Genomic DNA, 25,934 nt, shown 5'->3' on the forward strand with positions numbered 1-25,934 from the left:
GTTGTCCTGTGATTGTGTTTAAGCGCCATCTATAACTCAAATCATGGGATAACAGTCAATAGACCTGAAAGAGAACAGAAAAAAATGAAAATCTTGAAGCGTAGAGCTAAAAAAAAGAATAACTAACGACAAATAAAGAATGGACAAATAAAAATAATAAATGATAAAGAATAAAAGAATAACGAATGCCTTAAATTAATCTGACTACTGAGGAGGTAGATGAAGCAGAAGCGTTCAAGGGTAAAAAATCTTGGGCCAAAACTGACCTTAGCGAACCTACTTCAGCCCTTATGGTTTCATTTAAATAAAATCCCTACAATGGTTTCATCTGTTTCTTTACTTTTAATTTACATTTAGTGGATATTGGTGGTTGTAAAATTAGTGTGAATAAATTCCACATTTCTGGCTTGATTAATCTAACTTTTCAAAATTTAGGGGATGAATTTGTCGTTTCCTTCAATTTTTTCAATGAAAATAACAAAAACTGCTTTTTCAATGAAAATACCTAGAGTAGAAAGAAACAAGTGGAAGATAACAGAAAAAAGCTTTCATCAATTGTAGACACCACAGCCGTACCCATAGTGAAGATTAGGGGGGTTTGAACCCCCCCCCCCCCCCGAAATGTTTGTCTGACTCGTAAAAACATAACAAAAATTTATATAAGCGAATTTTGTATGCGTTTTTTGAGTAAACCCCCCCCCCAGATTTTTTTTTTAGTAAAACCCCCACTGAAAAAAATCCTGGGTACGGCCCTGGGTTTATGGACTTTGATTTCCCCTTGACAGGGGTATGTCGATCCCGGAAGTACTGCAATACCTTGCCAACGCGTAGAGGGAGCCCCTACGTCCCTACGGTTTCCAAAAATATATCTATTATTCTAGGCCCAATGTAGAGTCAGTATCAGACATTAAGCTGATAAGAACAGATACTACACTTTGATCTTAGCTAAAAGGCCGAGAAGCGATAATTGAACAAGGATTGTCAAAGAGTCTATGAGAAACAAAATTCGTCACAAATTCAATTTTGGTTGCAATGCTCAAATAACATTCAATTAACTAATCAGTTTTCCTTTATATTTTTATAAATAGTACTTTACATTTCCCATAATGCCAAAGCTTATTTCAAAATTTTAATGGTAAACGGAAAAATTTTCCAATCCGAGACTAGGACGAAATTGTCATCCAAAAAGCCAAAATCAGAGAAGATAGGCCTTAAATCAGAGATATATGATCTTGGTCCTTTAGCTGACAATATTCGGAACTAGCATAATGAATGGCGTTAACTCAGGGTAATTATGGGAGGACAGATAAAAGTATTTTTCAAAATCCAGAGAGGACAATTTTCTTATGTTTTCAATTTATTTTACAAAATACCCAAGAAAACACGCTTATTTGCAATGAAATTTGCCATCCCGCCAGTTGACACCACTCGTATTGATAAAAAAAGCCAATTCATCAAAATTAGGGGGCAAGGCCGGATGCAGTGCCCCCCCCCCCCATATATTTTTGTCTGACTTTGTAGGGCACTACGCAATGCATTTAAACAAATTTCCGATAGTTTTGTTTTAACTTTTTTTTGTACACCTCCCTCCAAAACAATAATCTGGACACGGCCCTGATGGGGAAGGGCAGAAGAGTATTCTTCAGAGTCCAGGGACGTGAATTTCCTAGTCACAAAGTACACTATTAGAACCGCCTTTTCGAAACTCTTACATAGGAAACTTACAGTCTCTTGGCCTAAACAATAAAGAAAATAGATAGATAGATAGATAGATCGTGTATTTCCAAAGCCCAAGAGCCATATACATACGGAAATTTATGAAAAATAAAGAAATCACAACAGAACAAATTACGAAACACACATTAACATGATGCATAGCAAAAAATACGTTATGGTAATTTATCGAGAAAATAAGTGTAATTCCATTTAATTAATAATAATTAATTGTAAAAACTTTTCCTTTTTTCTAATCCCTTCTCTATGTACCCACCAATACGAAATATTGTGGTTGAATTACTACTTTGTAAAATACCAGGAAGCAGCAAAACAATCCCATTTGAGTAATTTTCCCTTAAATCAGAGAGCACCGGGCACTTTCGGAGACAATGGTCCAAATCTTCGTCCTCATCTCCACAAAGAGGACACACATACCGACCATCAGGATGTACTATCCCCCTGTCGAACACCATTTGCCTGTTCTGGATTGGAAGGCAATTCGCCCTAAGCTGAATCCATCGACATAAAATCATAGCCAGTAAATTAAATTTAAAATAAATTTCCTCTCCAAAACTAGATTTAACCTGATTATAATGATTCAATGTAGCAGAATTTAAAACCAGCCCTTGCCAATACTGAATTTCTTGACCCTCTAAGATAAATCGTACCTGGCTTACTAAATTTGTTGGTAGATCACGGGAACCAAGACCGTCATTCCATAAGTAAGGCATTCCCACTCTTTCTAGTAATTAAATAAAAAAAAAGAAGTTTTTTTAAGTGAAAGTAAGGAACGACGTTAAAACTTAAAACAAACAGAAATTATTCCTTATATGAAAGGGGCTGTCGCCTCCTCAACGCCTCGCTCTTTACGCTAAAGTTTTTTATTGTTTGAAAAATAGAGTTGTGAGAAAGTCAAACTTTAGCGTAAAGAGCGAGGCGTTGAAGAGGCGACAGCTCTTTCATATTAAATAAAAAAACAAGTTTTTTTAACTGAAAGTAAGGAACGACGTTAAAACTTAAAACGAACAGAAATTATTCCGTATATGAAGGGGCTGTCCCCTCCTCAACGCCTTGCTCTTTACGCTAAAGTTTTTTTATTGTTTAAAAAAATAGAGTTGTGAGAAAGTCAAACTTTAGCGTAAAGAGCGAGGCGTTGAGGAGGGGGACAGCCCCTTCATATACGGAATAATTTCTGTTCGTTTTAAGTTTTAACGTCGTTCCTTACTTTCAGTTAAAAAAACTTGTTTTTTTTATTTAATTTTTGAACGTTTTTGAATTAATGCAGGTTTTGATTTTGGCTCACCGTACATGAATAATTAAAACAAAATTTGCATATTATATTTGGTTAAATGGCTTTTTCGAAACTTGTTTAATTTTATTTACGAACGTTTTTATTAGTAATAAATATACGTAACTTAGAATTAACTTACGTAACGAACTTCTATATTCATAAATTTTTAACACGTATATTAGGGGGTTCGCCCCCTAGTCAATACCCTGCTCTTTAAACTATAGTTCGAGTTTTTTTTCCAGTTCTTTAAAAATGACCTCTTAATCACAATCAGTTGATCAGTTGAAAAACTTGTTCTTTTTTATTAAATTCCTGATCTTTTTCTTTAATAATGCTGGGAAATCCGGCGCCCCCTTCATAGCAATGTCCCTTCCCCCATGAAAACTTCCTTCATGGAAAGATCCTTCCATATAGCCCCCGACCCTCTCCTTCCCCCACCTACCAGAAAAAATCTCCTCTGAAAAAGTCTGTATACTTCCCAATAACCAATACTATATGTTAACATTGAGTAAAGTTCATAACTTTCAGCCCTCCCCCTGGGGACTTTGGGGGATCAAGTCATCCTAAAAGACATTTTTATCATATTTTCGACCATGCTGAACAAAATGGTTATCTCAAAATTTTGATCGGGTGACTTTGGGAAAAAAATGAGCGTGGGAGGGGGCCTAGTTGCCCTCCATTTTTTTTGGTCAATTAAAAAGGTAAATAGAAATTTTAATTTCCTTTCCAATGAGCCCTCCCACTATATTCTAGTACCACTGGTTCGATACTATCACCCCTGGGGAAAAAAAAACAAAAAAAAAAAAAAAAAAAAAAAACAAATAAACACGCATCCGTGATCTTTCTTCTGGCAAAAAATGGAAAATTCCACATTTTTGTAGATAGGAGCTTGAAACCTCTACAGTAGGGTTCTCTGATACGCTGAATATGATGGTGTGATTTTCATTAAGGTTCTATAACTTTTGGGGGGTCTTTCCCCCTTTTTTCGAAAATCAGCCAAATTTTCTCAGGCGCGTAACTTTTGATGGGTAAAATTAAACTTAATGAAACTTATATATTTGAAATCAGAATTAAAATCTGATTCTTTTGATGTATCTATTGGTATCAAAATCCCGTTTTTTAGAGTTTCGGTTACTATTGAGCCGGGTCGCTCCTTACTTACAGTTTGTTACCACGAACTGTTTGATAAGGAATAATTTCTGTTCGTTTTAAGTTTTACCGTCGTTCCTTACTTTAACTTAAAAAAACTTTTTTTTTTTATTTAATTTTTGAACGTTTTTGAATTAATGCAGGTTTTGATTTTGGCTCACCGTACATGAATAATTCAAACAAAATTTGCATATTAATTTTACTTTTATTTGGTTACATGGCTTTCTTGAAACTTGTTTGATTTTATTTACAAACATTTTTATTAGTAATAAATATACGTAAATTACGAATTAACTTACGTAACGAACTTCTATATTCATATATTTTTAATACGTATATTAGGGGGTTCGCCCCCTAGTCAATACCTTGTTCTTTAAGCTAAGGTTCGAATTTTGTTCCAATTCTTTAAAAATGACCACTTAATCACAAAGGCGGTTAATTAGAATAAATAGCTCTTATGAAAGTAATAAAAAATCTTTGGCTTAAAGAGAGAGGTATTGACTAGGGAATGAACCCAATCATATATGTAATATTTTTTGTTCGTTTTAAGTTTTGATGTTGCTGCTGTTGCAGTTGAAAAACTTGTTTTTTTATATTTAATTTCTGATCTTTCAAACAGTTCGTGGTAACGAACTGTAAGTAAGGAGCGACCCGGCTCAATGGTAACCAAAACTCTAGAAAACGGGTTTTTGATACCAATAGATATATCAAAAGAGTCAGATTTCAATGCTGATTTCAAATATATAATTTTCAGTCAAGTTTAGTCCTACCCATCAAAAGTTACGCGCCTGAGAAAGTTTGCCTGATTTTCGAAAAAAGGAGGAAAGACCCCCTAAAAGCTATAGAACCTTAATGAAAATCACACCATCATATTCAGCATGTCAGAGAACCCTACTGTAGAGGTTTCAAGCTCCTATCTACAAAAATGTGGAATTTCACATATTTTGCCAGAAGAAAGATCACGGATGCGTGTTTATTTGTTTGTTTGTTTATTTGTTTTTTTGTTGTTTTTTTTTCCAGGGGTGATCGTATCGACCCAGTGGTCTTAGAATATCGTGAGAAGGCTCATTGGAACGAAAATTAAAAGTTCTAGTGCCCTTTTGTAAGTGACCAAAAAAATGGAGGGCAACTAGGCCCCCTCCCAAGCTCATTTTTTTCCCAAAAGTCACCCGATCAAAATTTTGAGATAGCCATTTTGTTCAGCATGGTCGAAAATATGATAAATATGTCTTTTAGGATGACTTAATCCCCCGAAGCTCCCAGAGGGAGGGCTAAAAGTTATGAACTTTACCCAATTTTAACAAATAGTATTGGTTATTGGTAAGTATACAGAAGTTTTCAGGAGGATTTTTTTCTGTTATTGGGAGGGAAGGGTCGGTCGGGGGTTATGTTGGAGGATCTGTCCATGAAGGAAGTTTTCATGGGGGAAGGGAAATTGCCATGAAGGGGGCGTCGGACTTGCCAGCATTATTTATTGGTTATTGGGAAGTATACAACCATTTTCAGGAAGGATTTTTTCTGGAGGGGGGGGCTAGAGGAGGGGGTTACCCTGGAGAATATTTCCGTGGAGGATGTTTCTTTGGGGGAAGGGACAGTTCTATGAAGGGGGCGCTGGATTTCCAAGCATTATTTAAAAAACGATCAGAAATTAAATAAAAAAAAAAAGTTTTTTCAACTGAAATGTAAGAAGGAATATTAGAAATTAAAACGAACAGAAATTATAACGTGTGTGTGGGGGTTCTCCCCAAAGTCAAAACCGCGCTCTTTAAGCAACAGTTTTTTTTATTTATTTTAAAAGAGCTATCTATTCTAATTAAACGGCCTTTGTGATTCAGGGGTTTTTGAATCAAAATTTTTTTAACTTTTAACGTAAAGAGTGTGGTATTGACTAAGGGGAGAACCTCCTCATATACGTAATAACATATACGTAATAAAAAAAACAATAAAAAACAAGCAATACGGCTCAATAGTAATCGAAACTTTTAAAAACGGAATTTTGATGTCAATAAATGTATCAAAAGAATATGTTTATAATGCTGATCCTAAATATAAAAATTTTATTAATTTTAGTATTACTCATCACAGTCCACGAACCTGAGAAAATTTACCCGATTTTTAAAGAGGGGGGAAACATCCCCTACAAGTGAAAGAATTTTAATGAAAATCACACCGTCAGATTTAGCGTATCAGAAAACTCTATTACATAGGTTTTAAGCTCATATCTGCAAAAATCTGCAACTTTGTTTGTTTTTGCAAGAAGAAAAATATACTAATATAGAAGTTATTTACGTAAGTTAATTTTTAAAGACATCCATTTAGCAAAAGAAAAGTAAAATTTTTATGCAAATAAAAGCTGTATTAACTAAAAAACGATCAGAAATTAAATAAAAAAAAACAAGTTTTTTAAACTGAAAGTAAGGAGCGACATTAAAACTTCAAAACGAACAGAAATTATTCTGTATATGAAAGGGGCTGTCCCCTCCTCAACGCCTCGCTCTTTACGCTAAAGTTTGACCCTGTCTCACAACTTTATCATTTAAAACAAAACAAAACTTTAGCGTAAAGAGCCCCTTTCATATACAGAATAATTTCTGTTCGTTTTAAGTTTTAATGTCGCTCCTTACTTTCAGTTTAAAAAACTTGTTTTTTTTATTTAATTTTTAAATAATGCTGGGAAATCCGGCGTCCCCTTCATAGCAATGTCCCTTCCCCCATTAAAACTTCCTTCATGGAAAGAACCTCCCACATAACCTCCGACCCAACCCCCCCCCCCCCCCACTACCAGAAAAAATCCTCCCTGAAAACGTTTGTATACTTCCCAATAACCAATACTATAGGTTAACATTGGGTAAAGTTCATAACTTTCAGCCCTCCCCCCGGAAACTTCGGGGGATTAAGTCATCCTAAAAGACATACTTATCATATTTTCGAACATGCTGAACAAAATAGTTATCTCAAAATTTTGATCGTGTGACTTTGGGAAAAAAATGAGCGTGGGAGGGGTTCTAGTTGCCCTCCATTTTTTTCGGTCCCTTAAAAAGGGCGCTAGAACTTTTAATTTCCATTCCAATGAGCCCTCCCACGATATTTTAGGACCACTGGGTTGATATGATCATCCCTGGGGAAAAAAAAACACGCATCCGTGATCTTTCTTCTGGAAAAAAATGCAAAATTCAACATCTTTGTAGATAAGAGCTTGAAACCACTACAGTAGGGTTCTTTGATACGCTGAATATGATGGTGTGATTTTCATTAAGGTTCTATAACTTTTAGGGGGTCTTTCCCTCTATTTTTTGCAAAATCAGCCAAATTTCTCAGGCGCATAACTTTTGATGGGTAGGACTAAACGTGATGCAATTTATATATTTTAAATCAGAACTAAAATTTGATTCTTTTGATGTATCTATTGGTATCAAAATCAATTTTGTAGAGTTTCGGTTACCATTGAGCCGGGTCGCTCCTTACTTACAGTTCGTTACCACGAACTGTTTGAATGGAAATAAACCGAGTTTCAACTGACGTTATCATATAGTTCTGCTATAACATCAGTCATGATTGTAACCTGAGATTACGATGACATTTAACATCGTGTATAGGAAGTAGCAGTTATTAGTTACAAAAAAAAACTATTTGAAATATTATGGTTTTGTTTAAAATACTTTTTTAAAATAATTATTCTATAATGGGCTGCCGCATAAAATATATTATGAGTCGGAAGATTGCTTGTGCAGGACGTTTTTATAGTTGGTATAAGGATACCACTAAATATAGAACACCATTTAGTTACCAAGAAAGTTCCACGTTTCCACAAAGCCAGAGTTCAACTGGAGACTCCAGGGACTTCTTTCTACTCTTTGCAATGTTCTATTACCCAAGGGTAATGGAACTCAGCTTTTCATAAGATCTTGCTGATGTGCCTATTTGAAAACAAACATACACATAGTGTATTTTGATCTTATTCGACATACCCCTCAACATAACCTTAAAGTAATTGTGTAGAAAAAGTCGCCACTCCCAATAAAAGCAGTCACAATTACAAGTTGTTTCAGTCAAAGTCAAATAAAGTCACACTTACTTGTTGTATCTGCAATAGCAGTAGTTGCAGCAGTGACCCTTAGAGCTTATGTAAAATACTTGGATGTACCTTACGGTTACTAACGCGGAGGCGAGGCGGTATTTTTGAACAGTTTGCACTTTAACCAAATAAAAGTGATTGGAGGGCAACTAACCCCCCCACGCCCATCATTCTCCCAAACGCATCCAATCAAAATTTTAAGATAGCCATTTTGTTCAGCGTAGTTGATTTCCAAATAGAAAATATGTTTTTGGGAAGGACACTCCCCCACAACCCTCAGGGCAAGGGTTGTAAATTATGCCCTGGGGGCATATAAAGTTTTTATTGAAAGCGTTGTCGTAGAAACTTCAAAAGGGCTCATTCGATTGGATATTCAAAGGGATAGTGCCCTTTTTAATAGTCGAAAGTGATTGAAGGGCAAATAGCCCCCCTCCCACCATTCCCCCAAACACGACAAATCAAAATATTGAGATAACCATTTTGTTCAGCGTACATGATTTCCCGAAAGAAAATATATTTTTGAGGAGGGCACTCCCCCACAACCCTCAGGGCAAGGGTTTTAAATTATGCCCTTGGGATATATAAGGTTTTTAAAGAAAGCGTTGTCGTAGGAACTTCAATAAAAGCTAATTCGACTGGAAATTCAAAGGGCCAGTGCCCTTTTTAATCGTCGAAAATGATTGGTGGGCAACTAGCCCCCCCCCCCCATACCCATCATTCCCCCAAACACATCCAATAAAAATTTTGAGATAGCAATTTTGTTCAGGGTAGTTGATTTCCAGATAAAAAACATATTTTTGAGGAGGACAATCCCCAACAACCCTCAGGGTTGGGGTTATAAGTTATGCCCTGGAGGCATATAAAGTTTTTATTGAAAGCGTTGTCGTAGAAACTTCAAAAGGGCTCATTCAATTGGAAATTGAAAGGGTTACTGCCTCTTTAATAGTTAAAAGGGATTGGATAGCGACTAACACCCCTCTCACGCCCACCATTTTTCCAAACACATCGAATTAAAATTTTGAGATATCCATTTTGTTCAACGTAGTTGAAAGTGCTGGAAATTTTGTCTTTTAGGATGATAACCCCCCTCAGAGCCCTCAGTGCAAGGGTTGTAAGTTATGCAACCCTTGCACTAGTTATGCAACCCTAGACGTTGTCGTAGAAACTTCAAAACAGGCTCATTCGATTGGAAATTCAAAGGGCTAGTACCCTGTTTGATAGTCGAAAGTGATTGGAGGGAAAGTGAATAGTCGAAAGCGTTGTCGTAGAAACTTCAAAAAAAGCTCATTCGATTGGAGATTCAAAGGGCTAGCGCCCTTTTTAATAGTCGAAAGTGATTGGAGGGCAACTAGCCCCCCCCCTACACACACCCATCATTCCCCGAAACATTTCCAATAAAAATTTTGAGATAACCATTTTGTTCAGCGTAGTTGATGTCCAGATAGAAAATATGTTTTTGAGGAGTTCACTCCTCCACAACCCTCAGGGCAAGGGTTTTAAGTTATGCCCTGGGGGCATATAAGGTTTTTAATGAAGGCGTTGTCGTAGAAACTTCAAAAGGGCTCATTATATTGGAAATTCAAAGGGCTAGAACCCTTTTTAATAGTCGAAAGTGATTGGAGGGCAACTAGCCCCTCCCCCCCCCCGCCCATCATTCCCCCAAACACATCCAATCTAAATTTTGAGATAGCCATTTTGTTCAGCATAGTTGATTTCCAGATAGAAAATATGTTTTTGAGGAGGAAACTCCCCCCCCCCCAACCCTCAGGGCAAGGGTTTTAAGTTATGCCCTGGGGGCATATAAGGTTTAAGATCTTTCAAGGTTTTTATAGAAGGTGTTGTCGTAGAAACTTCGAAAAGGGCTCATTCGATTGGAAATTGGAGTGGCTAGTGCCCTATTTAATAGTCGAAAGTGATTTGAGGGCAACTAGCCCGCCGCCCACACCCACCATTCTCCCAAACACATCCAATCAAAATTTGAAGATAGCCATTTTGTTCAGCGTAGTTGTTTTCCAGATAGAAAATATGTTTTTGAGGAGGACAATCCCTCAAAGCCCTCAACGCAAGGGTTTTAAGTTATGCGCTGGGGGCATATAAGGTTTCAATAGAAGGTGTTTTTGTATAAAGTTCAAAACCGGCTCATTTGATTGGGAATTCAAAGGGCTAGTACCCTTTTTAATAGTCGAACGTGATTGGAGGGCAACTAGCCCTCCCCCCCACGCCCATCATTCCCCCAAACACATCCAATCAAAATTTTGAGATAGCCGTTTTGTTCAGCGTAGTTGATTTCCAGATAGAAAATATGTTTTTTGCCCTTTTTAATAGTCAAAAATGATTGGAGGGCAACTAATCCCCCTTCCACTCCCACCCTTCCATTTTCCCATTATGTTTAAAAACTAAATGTTGCCTTAAGATTAAATCAAAATGCACTGTGATAATGCTGATTCCCAATAAGGCATCTTAGCAGTATCCCAAGAATGACTGAGGGTTTTATGTTCAAACTTTCAAGGCTACTTCTGCTCTTAAAATTTAACCAAATCAAAATAGTGTAAGTGCATCAAAGCTATCAAAGAAAGTAAACAGATTTTTTTGCAAATGGAATCAAGTTTTCCATTTAAGGTCAACTAGAGGAGGTATGAAACTAAGTTAAACAGTACTATTTGTGTCCAGATTTTTTAAATGGTGTATGTTGTTAAACATTGCTGAAAATTTTTCTCCAGCATATAAATAGCAGGCCAAACTATAAAGTCTTAAAAACGAAAAGATATAAAATATTATTTGCCTTTTCCATGAAAAGAATATGTCAATTTAAAACGGGCAGAAATTAATTAAGAAAAACTTTTTCCACAAAATAAGTTTTTAAAAGAAAAGTAAAGAACTCCATTAAACAAAAAATAAGCAAAAATAAAATCAAATAATCTACCAAGGTCGAAACTACCACAAATCAGCATCGATAAATAAATGAAACCCAAAACGAACAGAAATTAAAATAAATAACCGAGTCAAACTCAAAACGAGCAGAAATTAACATAAGTTGGGGGCAAAACCCCTATGCCTTCCAAAGGCCTGAATAAAATTTGCACTTTACTGAAAAAAATATAAATGTTTTTACTTTTATAACTTTAATAAATCAAATAATTTTAACATTTTGATTACTAAATATCAGTATATGTTTATTAAACTTACAATGCACATTCATTTGTATTTTTTCAGTAAATTTTTTATGGAAAAAGTTTTTTTAATTAATCTAACAAAAGAAAGCAATTGAAGAATATATCAGGCATACTTGAAAAATACCGACCTTATGTCTTTCTTGTTCTGTGCACTCAGGAGCTCCCAAAAAGCAGACAGGTACAAGACATGAGGCAAAGCTACTGCATTATAAAGACGAGCCAAATATTTACGGCTTGAATTGTGACGGCTAGTGACATATAGTGATATATATATATATATATATATATATATATATATATATATATATATATATATATATATATATATATATATATATATATATATATATATATATATATATATATATATATATATATATATATATATATATATATATATATATATATATATATATATATATATATATATATATATATATATATATATATGGTGTTTCTAAGATTTTGGGAAAGTGGAAGTTTGCTTCCAGTTTTCTGTCATTTATTCGGATCTTTTATTTAAGCTATATAAGTTATGGCAAGACCCCCCCCCCTTCCCCAATTTATTCTGACTAATTTGGTCACACAAACTAAAAAAGCTTGTCTTGGACGTGATAGGACGAATCTTCAAGGTATCAAACAAACTTAAGCATTTGTCTAAGAGTAATGACATTCTACCAATGGAGGAATTTATTTCAGGAGGAGGGGCATATTCGTGAAAATAGTAAAACGAGTCTGTTTAAATTCAAATTATGCCAGTTTTTTGTAAACACTAAAAATAGGGGTACTTATACCCCCGCATGTAAATACCCAATCGCAATATTTCTGTCAGGTTATTGTTAAAAATTGATAGCAAGAAGTAGACATAAGAGCAGCAAAATACAACTTACCCAAAAGTTTTGCTATGTTTTGTGCAACCGGCTAAAACACCAGTTGGGGATTTTTTTCCCAGTATTTCCAGGGTGCCGTAGTTCTGACCTTGAAACAGACACATTGATCAGATATATTGGATATTATCATTGTTGCAGTTGATGTGTCACTGAAAGGTCCTACAAAATCAACATTTTAAAAAAATACAAATGAATATGCATTGTTATTAATATACATATGCTAGTTTTTATTCTTTAAAATGTTAATAATATTTGATTTATTAAAGTTTTAAATGTGAACATTTCAATTTTTTTCAATTAAGTGCAAACTATGTTCTGGCCCTGGGAAGGTATAGGGATTTTGATCCTTACTAATGTTAATTTCAGCTCGTTTCGAGTTTGACTGTGTTATTTATTATAAATTCTGTTCGTTTTGGGTTTCATTTATTTATTGATGCTGATTTGAGGTAGTTTTACACTTGGTAGATTATTTCACTTTATTTTTTCTCATTTTTGGTTTAATGGAGTTCTTTACTTTCCTTTGAAAGACTTATTTTGTGGGAAAAATTTTAATTAATTTCTGTTCGTTTTATATTGAAAGTCTTTTCAGAGAAAAAGAAAATATTAGTTTAAATCTTTTCGGTTCTTCTTTAAGAATTTATAGTTTGGCCAGCAATTTGTATGCTGGAGTAAATTTTTCTACATTTTTTAACAACATACACCCTTTTAAAAATCTTGACACAAATAAGTAGTGTTTAATTTAGTTTTTTTTTATACCTCCACTAGTTCACCTGAAAAATAAAACTTAATACCATTTGCAAAAAAATCTGTCTATGCTCTTTGACAGCTTGGATACACTTACAAAATCTTGATGTAGTTAAATTTTAAGAGCAGAATTAGTAATGAAAGTAGCAAAATTTTTGACTATGTTTTTTTTCATAGCAAACAGAAAAATTCCCAGAAAAGTTATCCAAGATAAATTATTATATGATATGTATTATTAATTACTATTAATAGATTAACCAGGAAAAATTGCTAAAAGCAACGGTTAAATCAACCTTTGAAGAGTCGGTTAACCTTTTATACAGCCTATTTGTTTTACAAAACTAGTGTATACTTCCACACACAGGAGATAGAAGGAGAGCGATACCCTTCTTATATTGGTTCAAGCACACCTTCCCCCTTTCCTTATGCTCTATATGTGAAATACTTTGTATGCAAAATTGCACAGAAAGAGAACGAAAATTAAGTATAGAAGATGGATTGCTAACCAGAAAATAGGAATAGATATTAGCTAGTCTAGATGCTCGCAGGCAAGATTCCAAAAAGAAAGGGAAGACAGGGGATGAGATTATTAAACACATACACAAAAATACCTTTACTGTATTGTTTTCCATTTTTTTTTCCTCAAAGGGGATCCATCAACCTAATTTCTGGGGGAGGGGCAATCTTCCTACATACAAATATGTACTTATTTCTCATCAACAGTTGGTTCATGACACCAACTTAGGAAAAATATCTCAAAGCTTAGCGTTAGGACTGGGGCAGTATCCAGGCATTAGGGTTGGGGGAGGTTCAATTAAATTGAAAGTAAATATACAAATCCATCAAATTGTTTCCCTACTAAGAATAAAACAAGTATTCCCTTATTAGTTTATGTAATATAGAAGGAAAATTTACACTAAAATAATTCATTTGCATTGAATTAGTCCTCATTTCAAAAGAAACTCAAACTAAATATAATAATATTTAGACTAGTATAACTACATATAATTTATGGTGCCAATCTCAGTCCTATTCTGAACTAAACACTGAAATATAGAATATACCTGTTGCTCCCACTGTTGCCTGGGACTGCTGTTCCTTTTGCCCATTCAAACGTCGATTTTTCAAATTTTAGTTTTAATTTATAAATTGTTTGAGATATTTTTTATTCTTTTATCATGTTATTTTTTTCATATCTATATTTTGAATGTTTTTTTTATTTTAAGTTTCTTTTTTTTTATAAGTGTATTTATTTCATTTTCCAGTTGGTCAGAGAAAATATACAATGTTTAATAACACCTGGTGGATGATTTCCTATTGGTTAATTCAAACCTGTAATTTGTTAAATAGGGATGTTTTCTCTTTATGTCTTTTTTTTGCCGGGTCTGTGGAGTCCTGCTTCGTTTGATTTCAGTGGTAGATTTTGTCTTTTTTGAATGAACTCTCCTTCTTTTGGTCACTTCTTTTTATTTTCTTTCTATTTTGTCATTAGATGTTTTTGAATTTTATGTGCTTAATAGATTGATAGTTTAATAGGCTATATTTTATTAGGCTATAATAGGCTTTATTTCGTCATCCTCCTGCTTTACTGGCCATGGAGCCTTTGTGGGATCTCTGATTGTGTTATTGAGTTGCTTTTGGTTGAAAATAAATATATCTAAATACCTTCTTAAACATATCTTATTTCATTGCATTCAGACAATTTATATATATGCGATATATAGTGATTTCTGTCACATTTACAGGGACTGTCATCAGCAGAAACACTCACATCTATTAAAAGGATTTATCCCTATTTGAACATTTATCTATCGATTTTAACTGAAGTTTTTTCAAGGGAAATTAAGGAGCAACGTTAAAAATTACAACGGAAAGAAATTCAACGTACACAAAGGGGGTCACCCCCTCCTCAACATCTCGTTCTTCACCCTAAAGTTTTTTAGTACTTTAAAAAAGTATTTTTATTGTTCGAATTTAATGGCCCTTGTGTTTCATGAGTCGTTACTAAGGAGTTGGGACACAATTCCAACTTTAGCGTAAAGAGCGAGATGTTGACGAGAGGAAAACCCCCTGTATATACGTGATATTTTTTGTTTCTTTTAAGCTTTATTGTTGCAGCTTACTTTCAGTTAAAAAATACCTTTTTTTATAGTTTAATTTCTGGTGGTCTTGAAATAGTGTCAAGAAACCCGGCTCCACCTCCACGGAACAATTCCCCCTCCCACAGATAGATCCTCTAGACAATTCAATCCTGGTGAAAAATTTACCCCGGACAGGTGCCCTTAACATCTCCATCCTTAAAATTTACTCGACAAAGGGAAAGTAAGACAATAAAAAGAATTTCGAATAGGAATTCTGGCAAATTTCCCCAGTATAAAATTTCCTCAGAAAATTTCACCCCTCCCCTCTCGGAAAATTTTCTCCTCATGTAAAATTTTCCCTGTGGAAAATCCCCCGAGCAGAAAATTCACCACCCCTCCCTCACCCGAATACCACCTCCCGAAGTTGACATAATAATTTATGCCAACTTCGCAATAACAAATACTATACGTAAACAATGGGCAAATTTTATAACTTAAAGATGCATCCCCAGGGGCTATGGGGGCCATATTCTCTTCATGGTTAGGGCATTATATCTCACAATTTTGATCGAACGATTTAGAGGAAAAGGGGCGGTTTAGCCACACTTTAATTAGAAGAGCTCGATTTCTCATCGGAAACCATATCGGATTTACCATATATTTCATGAAGGTTAACCTAACTCCACTTCTTGAGTGGTCGGGGATATATGACACAAGAAGCCTATCTTTTTTCTTTTTCACCTCATTTCTGACTTTAACCCTAAAATCAAAAAATAATAACTTGCTAAATTAATTATATTTTTAATTAAATAAATGTTAAATTCAAGCATAATAAAAAAAGACATCTAAATGAAATGGACAAGCCAAACATAGAAACGAAATATTGTCCATTCAAACTCTTTTCCATTTGCCTGGCTATTGAAAGACATATGTTCTATTCTCATGCGTTATTGTTCAAAATGCCTTCTTTTTTTATATAAGAATTCATCATTGAATGTTATAATTCTTTGATTGTGTCAACAGCTTGTATTTAAATTTACACGATTCTTATACTAAATTAATTAGACAAAATTTTTCCACAAAATAAGTTTTTCAAAGAAAAGTAAAGAACTCCATTAAACAAAAAATGAGCAAAAATAAAATCAAATAATCTACCAAGCGTGACACTACCACAAATCAGCATCGATAAATAAATGAAACCCAAAACGAACAGAAATTACAATAAATAACCGAGTCAAACTCAAAACGAGCAGAAATTAACACAAGTTGGGAGCAAAACCCCTATATTTTTTTTTCCTCCATACCCGGGCGCTTCGTATCGAAGAAGTTGTCGCAGAAACTTCGAAGAAATATCTTAGATATATAGATAGTATCATAGGCAGCGCTAGCGCGCTGCCTATGATAGTATCGATATTTTCCAGTCATTGAAGTGCTTCTGTGGTAGATTCGAGGCAGGGGCGGATCTTTTCTAGCAGGGGGCGCATAATAGGTTGCTCCTATAAACTAGCGAACAAAGAAATACCAGCAATTTAAAGGGAACCTCAACGATTATACGTCAAAAGTAGGTAGTGGGGTACTTGTGTACAATATAGTACACACGAAAAATTAAGTTTGGTTAAAGTTAATGAAATATACCAAAATATGATGAAAACATAATACTTTAGAAATAAATTTGATCTATATATTTTCGCATTAGCGGGGGATTAGGGGTAAATTACAGCGGTTCCGCGCGCAAAATGTTTTAGCTACAATTATTCTACATTTTATGTAGTAAAAATTGTTTTCTAACTTCACGCTGTCCAAATAATTAACCCCCCCCCCCATCCCTAATATGCAAACATATAGCCTAAGTTATGTAAATCTAATGTATTTTGTCACTTGTCACTTGTTTTCCACTGATCGTAAGCTAATTGTCTCTTAATAAAAACAGATTAAACCGGTTTGTTCTCGAGTGAGTACCATTATGTACACAAGTACCAGTGGCAGAAATGTTCGTAAATTTAATCTAAAATCTTCTGAGGGTTAAAGTTCTAATAAATCGGTTGAAATTAAAACGATATAAAAATATTTATACAAAAAATAGTAAATTATAAAACCAGCCCACCATGAAAAAACTGTTCAACCTCTACAAAAAAATGAAATTTAATATTCAATATATCATCTCCAAAACCAATAATAGGTTAGGAGTGCACCCCTTTCGCCCCCACCAGGATCCGCCACTGATTTGGAGGAGTGAGGATTCAGGACAGGTTCAAGAACGTTTCAATGAGTTTGGGGAGGGAATTTTCTTTTAAAATGCTAGAAAATCGATTCTTTTGGCCGTGGATTTTTTTTCCTAAAGTGGTGACCCTACTAATGGAGCAATAAATCATTTATAGATTTCATATCTAAATTTAGATTCCACCCATGCTTTAAGAAATACTGACACTTTATGCATCACAAACGACATTTAATAAAGTTGAATTTAGAAACCATTGCCTGAACTGGAGGGGGGACGCTACACATGACATTTTTTTACTTGGAGGGAAAGGGTTTGAATTCTAGTAAACACAAATAATATATTTTTATGAAAAATAAAACGTATTGAAAGAAAAAAATTGATAGATTTAAGAGAAAGGGAGGGAAGGAGAGGGACAAAAAACCCATTGTTTATTTGCCTGAAGAGGATCGGAAGATTATGACAAGCTATACAAGAAAGAAAAAATACATCTCCCCGTTCAAATTTTCAATATTTTAGGGAATCTTCTTTAATAAAGTGATCATTTTATTGAAAATTGAACCTTTTTAAATACAAGCTTGAGTTAGGTGAAATAACAAGCAGGTCACAAATTTAGATAATCTAAATTAGAAGGGAGGCAGAGATAAAATAGCGAAATTTGACAGGCATAGTTGAGTAATAGAAAAGGACAGAGGACGAAATCAAAATGAAAAATTAAACAAATGTACCAATTTAAAAAAAAACTAAAATAATATTACAATAGATACAAGGAGAGATTAGGGTAAAGTAACAACATTGTGGCATTGACCTGGAAAGTACATGGAACAGAAATAATAAAAATTGGAATACAGGTTTAATTGTTTTTTTTTATTTATTGTTTTTTTTTAATATAAGATATAGTTCAACCAAAAAAACAACAACAAAACAACTCAATAACACAATCACAAGCCCCCCCCCCCCATAGGGGCTAAGAACATAAAATGAAAAAACAACAGACAACTCGTAAAGATAGAGAGCAGAAAAAAAGAGACACAAGAAGCGACAGAAGGAATAAAAGTTTAATCAAATATGGCACTGAAATCAGGCAATGCAGGACTCCACAGATTTAGCAAAGCAAAAATAACACTCACACAAATAAGAAAACAGATCCCCCTTTAACAAACTACGGGTTAAAAACTAAACCATTGGAAATCAGCCACCAGAATTTTTAAACCATCTTTTTTTATATTGGATTAAAAAAAATGTTTTCAACTGAAAGTAAGGAGCAACATTAAAACTTAAAACAAATAATTCGCTTTTTACGCTAAAGTTTTGAATTTTGTCCCAATTCTTTCAGAATGACTCCTGAATCACAAAGGCCATTTTATTAGAATTAATTAAAAAGCTTTTTGCAAAAAATAAGTTTTTCAAAGAAAAGTAAAGAACTTCATTACACCAAAAATGAGCAAAAATAAAATCAAATAATCTACCAAGCGTGAAACTACCACAAATCAGCATCGATAGATAAATGAAACCCAAAACGAACAGAAATAACAATAAATAACCGAGTCAAACTCAAAACGAGCAGAAAGTAACATAAATTGGGCTCAAAACCGTTCAGAGTGCCAGAAGATAAATTGCACTTTACTGAAAAAAAAATAAATGGTTTACTTTTATAACTTAAATAATATTAAATAATTATAACTTAAATAATAAATCAAATAATATTAATATTTTGACTACTAAATATCAGTATATGTATATTAAGCTGACAATGTACATTCATTTGTATTTTTTTTTGGTAAAGTACAAATTATGTTCTGGCCTTGGGAAGGCATAGGGTTTTTGGGCCCAACTTATGTTAATTTCTTCTCGTTTTGAGTTTGACTCGGCTATTTATTGTAATTTCTATTCGTTTTGGGTTTCATTTATTTATCGATGCTGATTTGTGGTAGTTTCACGCTTGGTAGATTATATGATTTATTTTTACTCATTTTTGGTTTAATGGAGTTATTTACTTTTCTTTGAAAAACTTATTTTGTGCAACATTAAAAAAAAATAATTTTTTTCTTTTTATATTGACATAGTCTTTTCAGGGAAAAAGAAAATAATACTTTAAATCTTTTCGTTTTTTAAGACTTTATAGTTTGGCCTACTATTTGTTTGCTGGAGAAAAATTTTCAGCAATTTTTAACAACATACACCCTTTTAAAAATCTGGACACAAGTAGTAGTGTTTAATTTCGTTTCATACCTCCTCTAGTTGACCTGAAATAGAAAACTTGAAACCACTCGCAAACAAAATCTGTTTAATTTCTTTGATAGCTTGGATACACTTACGCTTTTTTGATTTGGTTAAATTTTAAGAGCAGAAGTAGCCCCGAAAGTTTAAACACAATACCCTCAGTTGTTCTTAGGACAGTGCTGAGATGCCTTATTGGGAATTATTATTAATACAGTGCATTTTGATTTAGTCTTAAGGCAACATTTAGTTTTTAAACATAATGGGCAAATAGGAGAGTGGGCGTGGGAGGGGAGTAGTTGCCCTCCAATCGCTTTGGACGATTAAAAAGGGCTCCAGCCCTTTCTATTTTCAATTGAATGAGCCCTTTTCGAAGTTCCTACGACAACTCCTTCGATACAAAGTGCCCTGGTCTAAACAACAACAACAACAAAAAATAATAAATTATTCCCACATTAATCTTTCATAGGCAGCGCCTAAGAAAAGAACGATGTGGGCACAATGTGTTTTTTTCTCTACCCGGGCACTTTGTATCGAAGGAGTTGCCGTAGAAACTTCGAAAAGGGCTCTTTCGATTGGAAATTAGAGTGGCTAGTGCCCTTTTTAATCTTCAAAAGTGATTGGAGGGCAACTAGCCCCCCCCCCCCCGCCCATCATTCGCCCAAACACATCCAATCAAAATATTGATATAGCCATTTTGTTCAGCGTAGTTGATTTCCAGATGGAAAATATCTTTTTGAGGAGGACACTCCCCCAAAACCCTCGGAGCAAGGGTTTTAAGTTATGGCCTGAGGGCATATAAGAACGATGTTGGCACAATGTATTATTAATTATTTGTTTCCTTTAGAGCAGGGCACTTCATATGCAAGGGGTCATCGTAGAAACTTCAAAAGGGGCTCATTCGATTGGAAATTGAGAGTTCTAGTGCCCTTTTTAATAGTCGACAGTGATTGTAGGGCAACTAGCCCCCCCCCACTTCCATCATTCCCCCAAACACATCCAATCAAAATTTTGAGATAGCCATTTTGTTCCGCGTAATTGATATCCAGATGGAAAATATATTTTTGAGAAAGACACTCCCGCACAACCCTCAGGGCAAGAATTATAAGTTATGCCCTGGGGGCATATATGGTCTTCATTGAAATCTTTGTCGTAGAAACTTGAAAAGGGGCTCATTCAATTTGAAATTCAAAGGGATACTACCCTTTTTAATTGTCGAAAGTGATTTGAGGGCAACTAACCCACCTCTCACGCCCACCTTTTCCCCAAACACGTCCAATCAAAATTTTTAGATAGCCATTTTATTCAACGTAGTTGAATGTTTTTGAAATTAGGTCTTTAAGGATAAAAAACCCTCCCCCAAAATCCTCAGGGCAAGGGTTGTAAGTTATGCCCTGGGGCATAAAAAGTTTCTATTGAAAGCGTTGTCGTAGGAACTTCAAAAGGGCTTATTCAATTGGAAATTAAAATGGCAAGTGCCTTTTTCTACAGTTGAAAGTGATTGGATAGCGACTAACCCCCTGTCACGCCCACCATTTCCCAAAACACATCCAATCAAAATTTTGAGATATCCATTTTGTTCAACGTAAATGAACGTTTTGGAAATTAGGTATTTTAGGATGATAACCCCATTAGAGCCCTCAGTTCAAGAGTTGTAAGTTATGCCCTGGGGGTATATAAGGTTTATATAGGAAGTTATTGTATAAATCATAGGCAGCATGATCGCGCTGCCTAAGTAAAGAATGGGGACATTCGAGAACGAGAAAAGAAACGGGGACTAATAAAAAGGAGGACACTCCCCCAGAACCCTTTGGGCAAGGGTTTTAAGTTATGCCCTGGGGGCGTATAAGAACGATGTTTACACAATATATTATTTATTAATTTTTTCCTTTAGAGCAGGGCACTTCGTATCGAAGAAGTTGTCGTAGAAACTTCGAAAAGCGCTCATTCAATTGGAAATTGGAGTGCCTATTTTAATAGTCGAAAGTTATTGGAAGGCGACTCACACCTCTTTCACGCCCACCATTTCCCAAAACACATCCAATTAAATTTTGAGATAGCCATTTTCTTCAGCGTAGTTGATTTCCAGATTTTGTTCCCAAATTATGTTAATATTTTGTTTCCAAAATTATGTTTTTGAGGACAGTCCCCGACAGCCCTTAGGGCAAGGGTTGTAAGTTATGCCCTGGGGACATCTAAGGGTTTTCATAGAAGGCGTTGTAGGAGGAACTTTAAAAAAGGCTCATTCGATTGGGTATTGAAAAGGCTAGTGCCCTTTTTAATAGTCGAAAGTGATTAGAGGGCGACTAACCCGCCTCTCACGACCCCCTTTTCCCCAAACATATCTAATCAAAACTTTGAGATAGCCATTTTATTCAACGTAGTTTTAAGTTCTGGAAATTAAGTCTTTGAGGATGACAACCTCCCCCCACAGCTCTCAAGGCAAGGGTTGTAAATTATGCCCAGGGTTGTATATAAGGTTTATATACAACGCGTTGTCGTAGAAATTTCAATAAGGGCTCATTCGATTGGAAATTGAAATGGCTAGTGCCCTTTTTAATAGTCGAAAGTGATTGGAAAGCAACTAACACCCCTTCCGTCCCCACCATTTCCCCAAACACATCCAGTAAGGATTTTGAGATAACCATTTTGTTCCATGCAGTTCAAAGTTCAGGAAATTATACCTTTGAGCAGGAAACTACCCCCACAGTCTTCAAGGCAACGGTTATAATTTATGCCCTGGGGGCATATAAGGTTTCTATGGAAATCTTTGTCGTAGAAACTAGAAAAAGGGCTCATTCGATTGGACATTCAAAGGGCTAGTGCCTTTTTTAGTAGTCAAAAGTGATTTGAGGACTAACCCCCTTCTCAAGTCCATCTTTTCTCCAAACACATCCAATCAATATTTTAGATAGTCATTCTATTCAACGTAGTTGAAAGTTTTGGAAATTAGGTCTTTAAGGTTGATAACCCCTCCCCGCCCCCACAGCCTTCAGGGCAAGGGTTGTAAGTTATGCCCTGGGGGCGTATAAGGTTTTTATTGAAAGCTTAGAAACTACAAAAGGGTTCATTTAACTGGAAATTGAAAGGGCTAGTGCCTTTTTTAATAGTTGAAAGTGATTGGAGAGCGACTAATGCTCCTCTCACGCCCACCATTTTTCCCAAACACATTCAATCAAAATTTTGAAATATCCATTTTGTTCAACGTAGTTGAAAGTTCGTGAAATTAGGTCTTTTAGGAGGATAACCTTCTTATGAGCCCTCAGTGCAAGGGTTGTAGATTATGCCCTGGGGGCATATAAAGTTTATATAGAAAGTTGATGTAGAAATTTCAAAAATGGTTTGTTTGATTTGAAATTGAAATCGCCCTTTTTAATAGTCGAAAGTGAGTGGAGAGTAATTAACCCACCTCTTCCACCCACCATTTCCTCAAAAACATTCAATCAAAGTTTAGAGATAGCCATTTTGTTCAACGTAGTTGAAAGTTCTTTAAATTATGTATTTAAGGATGACAAACCCCTCGGAGCTCCAAGGGCAAAGGTTTTAAGTTCTTCCCTGGGGGCATATGAGGTTTTTATAGATAGAATTGTCGTAAAACTTCAAAATGGACTCATTTCCATTTGGTGGTTGTCAGCCTGAGAGGCTGACAACCACCCTAACAAACCTTAGTGTAAGGGTTGTAATTTATGCCCTGGGAGCATATATGGTGTTTATAGAAAGCGTTGTCGTTTCCAAAAGGGTTCATTCGATTGGAAATCGAAAGGCCTAGTGCCATTTTTAATAGTGGAAAGTGTTTGGAAGACTTAACATTTTCAAACAGTTCGTGGTAACGAACTGTAAGTAAGGAGCGACCCGGCTCAATGGTAACCGAAACTCTAGAAAACGAGTTTTTGATACCAATAGATATATCAAAAGAATTAGATTTCAATGCTGATTTCAAATATATAATTTTCATCAAGTTTAATGCTACCCATCAAAAGTTACGTGCCTGAGAAAATTTGGCTGATTTTCAAAAAAAGGGGGTAAGACCCCCTAAAAGTTATAGAACCTTAATGAAAATCACACCATCATATTCAGCATATCAGAGAACCCTACTGTAGAGGTATCAAGCTCCTGTCTACAAAAATGTGGAATTTTACATTTTTTGCCAGAAGAAAGATCACGGATGCGTGTTTATTTGTTTGTTTGTTTGTTTGTTTGTTTTTTGTTTTTTTTTCCCAGGGGTGATCGTATCGACCCAGTGGTCCTAAAATATCGTGGGAGGGCTCATTGGAACGGAAATTAAAAGTTTTAGTGCCCTTTTTAAGTGACCAAAAAAAATGGAGGGCAACTAGGCCCCTCCCACGCTTATTTTTTCCCAAAGTCACCCGATCAAAATTTTGAGATAGCCATTTTGTTCAGCATGGTCGAAAATATGATAAATATATCTTTTAGGATGACATAATCCCCCAAAGTTCCCAGAGGGAGGGCTAAAAGTTATGAACTTTACCCAATGTTAACATATAGTATTGGTTATTGGGAAGTATACAGAAGTTTTCAGGAGGTTTTTTTTCATGTTGTGGGTGGGAAGGGTGGGTCGGTGGTTATGTTGGATGATCTGTTCATGAAGGAAGTTTTCATGGGGGAAGGTAATTTTACATGAAGCGGGTGCCGGATTTCCCAGCATTATTTATTGGTTATTGGGAAGTATACAACCATTTTCAGGAAGGATTTTTTTCTGGAGGGGGGGGGGTGGCTAGTGGCGGGGATTAATCAGGATAATATTTCCGTGGAGGATGTTTCTTTGGGGTAAGGGGCATTTCTATGACGGGGGCGCCGGATTTCCAAGCATTATTTAAGAAACGATCAGAAATTAAATAAAAAAAAACAAGTTTTTTCAACTGAAATGTAAGAAGGAATATTAGAACTTAAAACGAACAGAAATTATAATTTATGTGAGGGGGTTCTCCCCCAAGTCAATACCTCGCTCTTTACGCTACAGTTTTTTTTTAGTGCTTTCAAAAGAGCTATCTATTCTAATTAAACGGCCTTTGTGATTCAGGAGTTTGTGAATCAAAATTTTTTTAATTTTTAACGTAAAAAGCGTGGTATTGACTAAGGGGAGAACCCCTTCATATAAGTAATAACATATACGTAATAAAAAAACAAGCGATACGGCTCAATAGTAATCGAAACTTTTAAAAACGAAATTTTGATGTCAATAAATGTATCAAAAGAATTTGTTTATAATGCTGATCCTAAATATATAAATTTTATTAAGTTAGTATTACTCATCAAAGGCTACGAGCCTGAGAAAATTTACTCGATTTTTGAAAGAGGGGGGAAACATCCCCTACAAGTGAATGAATTTTAATGAAAACCTCACCGTCAGATTCAGCATATCAGAAAACCCTATTACATAGGTTTCAAGCCCATATCTGCAAAAATCTGCAACTTTGTATTTTTTTGCCAGAAGAAAAATATACGAATATAGAAGTTAGTTACGTAAGTTAATTTTTAAAGACATCCATTTAGAAAAAGAAAAGTAAAATTTTTATTCAAATAAAAGCTGCATTAACTAAAAAACGATCAGAAATTAATTAAAAACAATTTTTTTAAACTGAAATTAAGGAGCTACATTAAAACTTAGAACGAACAGAAATTATTCCTTAGATGAAAAGGGTTGTCCGCTTCTCAACACCTCGCTCTTTACGCTAAAGTTATACTCTGTCACACAACTTTATTTTTAAAAACAATAAAAAACTTGAGCGTAAACAGCAAGGCGTCGAGGAGGGGACAGCCCCTTTCATATACGGAATAACTTCTGTTAGTCTTAAGTTTTAATATCGATCCTTACTTTCAGTTTAAAAAACCTGTTTTTTTTATATAATTATAGTAAAGATCGATGTGGGTATAATGTATTATTTTTTGCTTTTGTTGTTGTTTAGACCAGGGTAATACGTTTCGAAGGAGTTGTCGTGGGAACTTCGAAAAGGTCTCATTCGATTGAAAATAGAAAGGGCTGATGCCCTTATTAATAGTCGAAACTGATTTGAGGGCAACTAATCCCCCTTCCACTGCCACCCTCTCACGCCCACCCTCCCACGACAACCCTCCCATTTCGGCTCTTAAAATTCAACAAAATTAAAAGAGCGTAGGTGTATCCAAGCTATCAAAGAAAGTATACAGATTTTTTTGCGAATGGTATCATGTTATCTATTTCAGGTCAACTAGAGGAGGTATAAAACTAAATTAAACAGTACTATTTGTGTCCAGATTTTTAAAAGGGTGTATGTTGTTAAAAATGGCTGAAAAATTTTTCTCTAGCATACAAATAGCAGGCCAAACTATAAAGTCATAAAAAGCGAAAAGATTTAAAGTATTATTTTCTTTTTCCC

The 25,934-nt window shown here is 34.9% G+C and overlaps 1 non-coding gene across 1 annotated transcript; it reads right to left on the minus strand.

The window, feature by feature from the left end:
• Positions 1–782: 782 nt before the first annotated feature.
• On the minus strand, positions 783–965 carry LOC148956002 (U2 spliceosomal RNA). The gene has a single exon (XR_016142634.1). It is a non-coding gene; the product is annotated as a U2 spliceosomal RNA (small nuclear RNA).
• Positions 966–25,934: the final 24,969 nt, after the last annotated feature.

This window comes from Artemia sp. Qi Xiang Cuo, chromosome 1, assembly GCF_049724085.1.
Source record: "Artemia sp. Qi Xiang Cuo chromosome 1, ASM4972408v1, whole genome shotgun sequence".
NCBI classification, from domain to species: Eukaryota; Metazoa; Arthropoda; class Branchiopoda; order Anostraca; family Artemiidae; genus Artemia; species Artemia sp. Qi Xiang Cuo.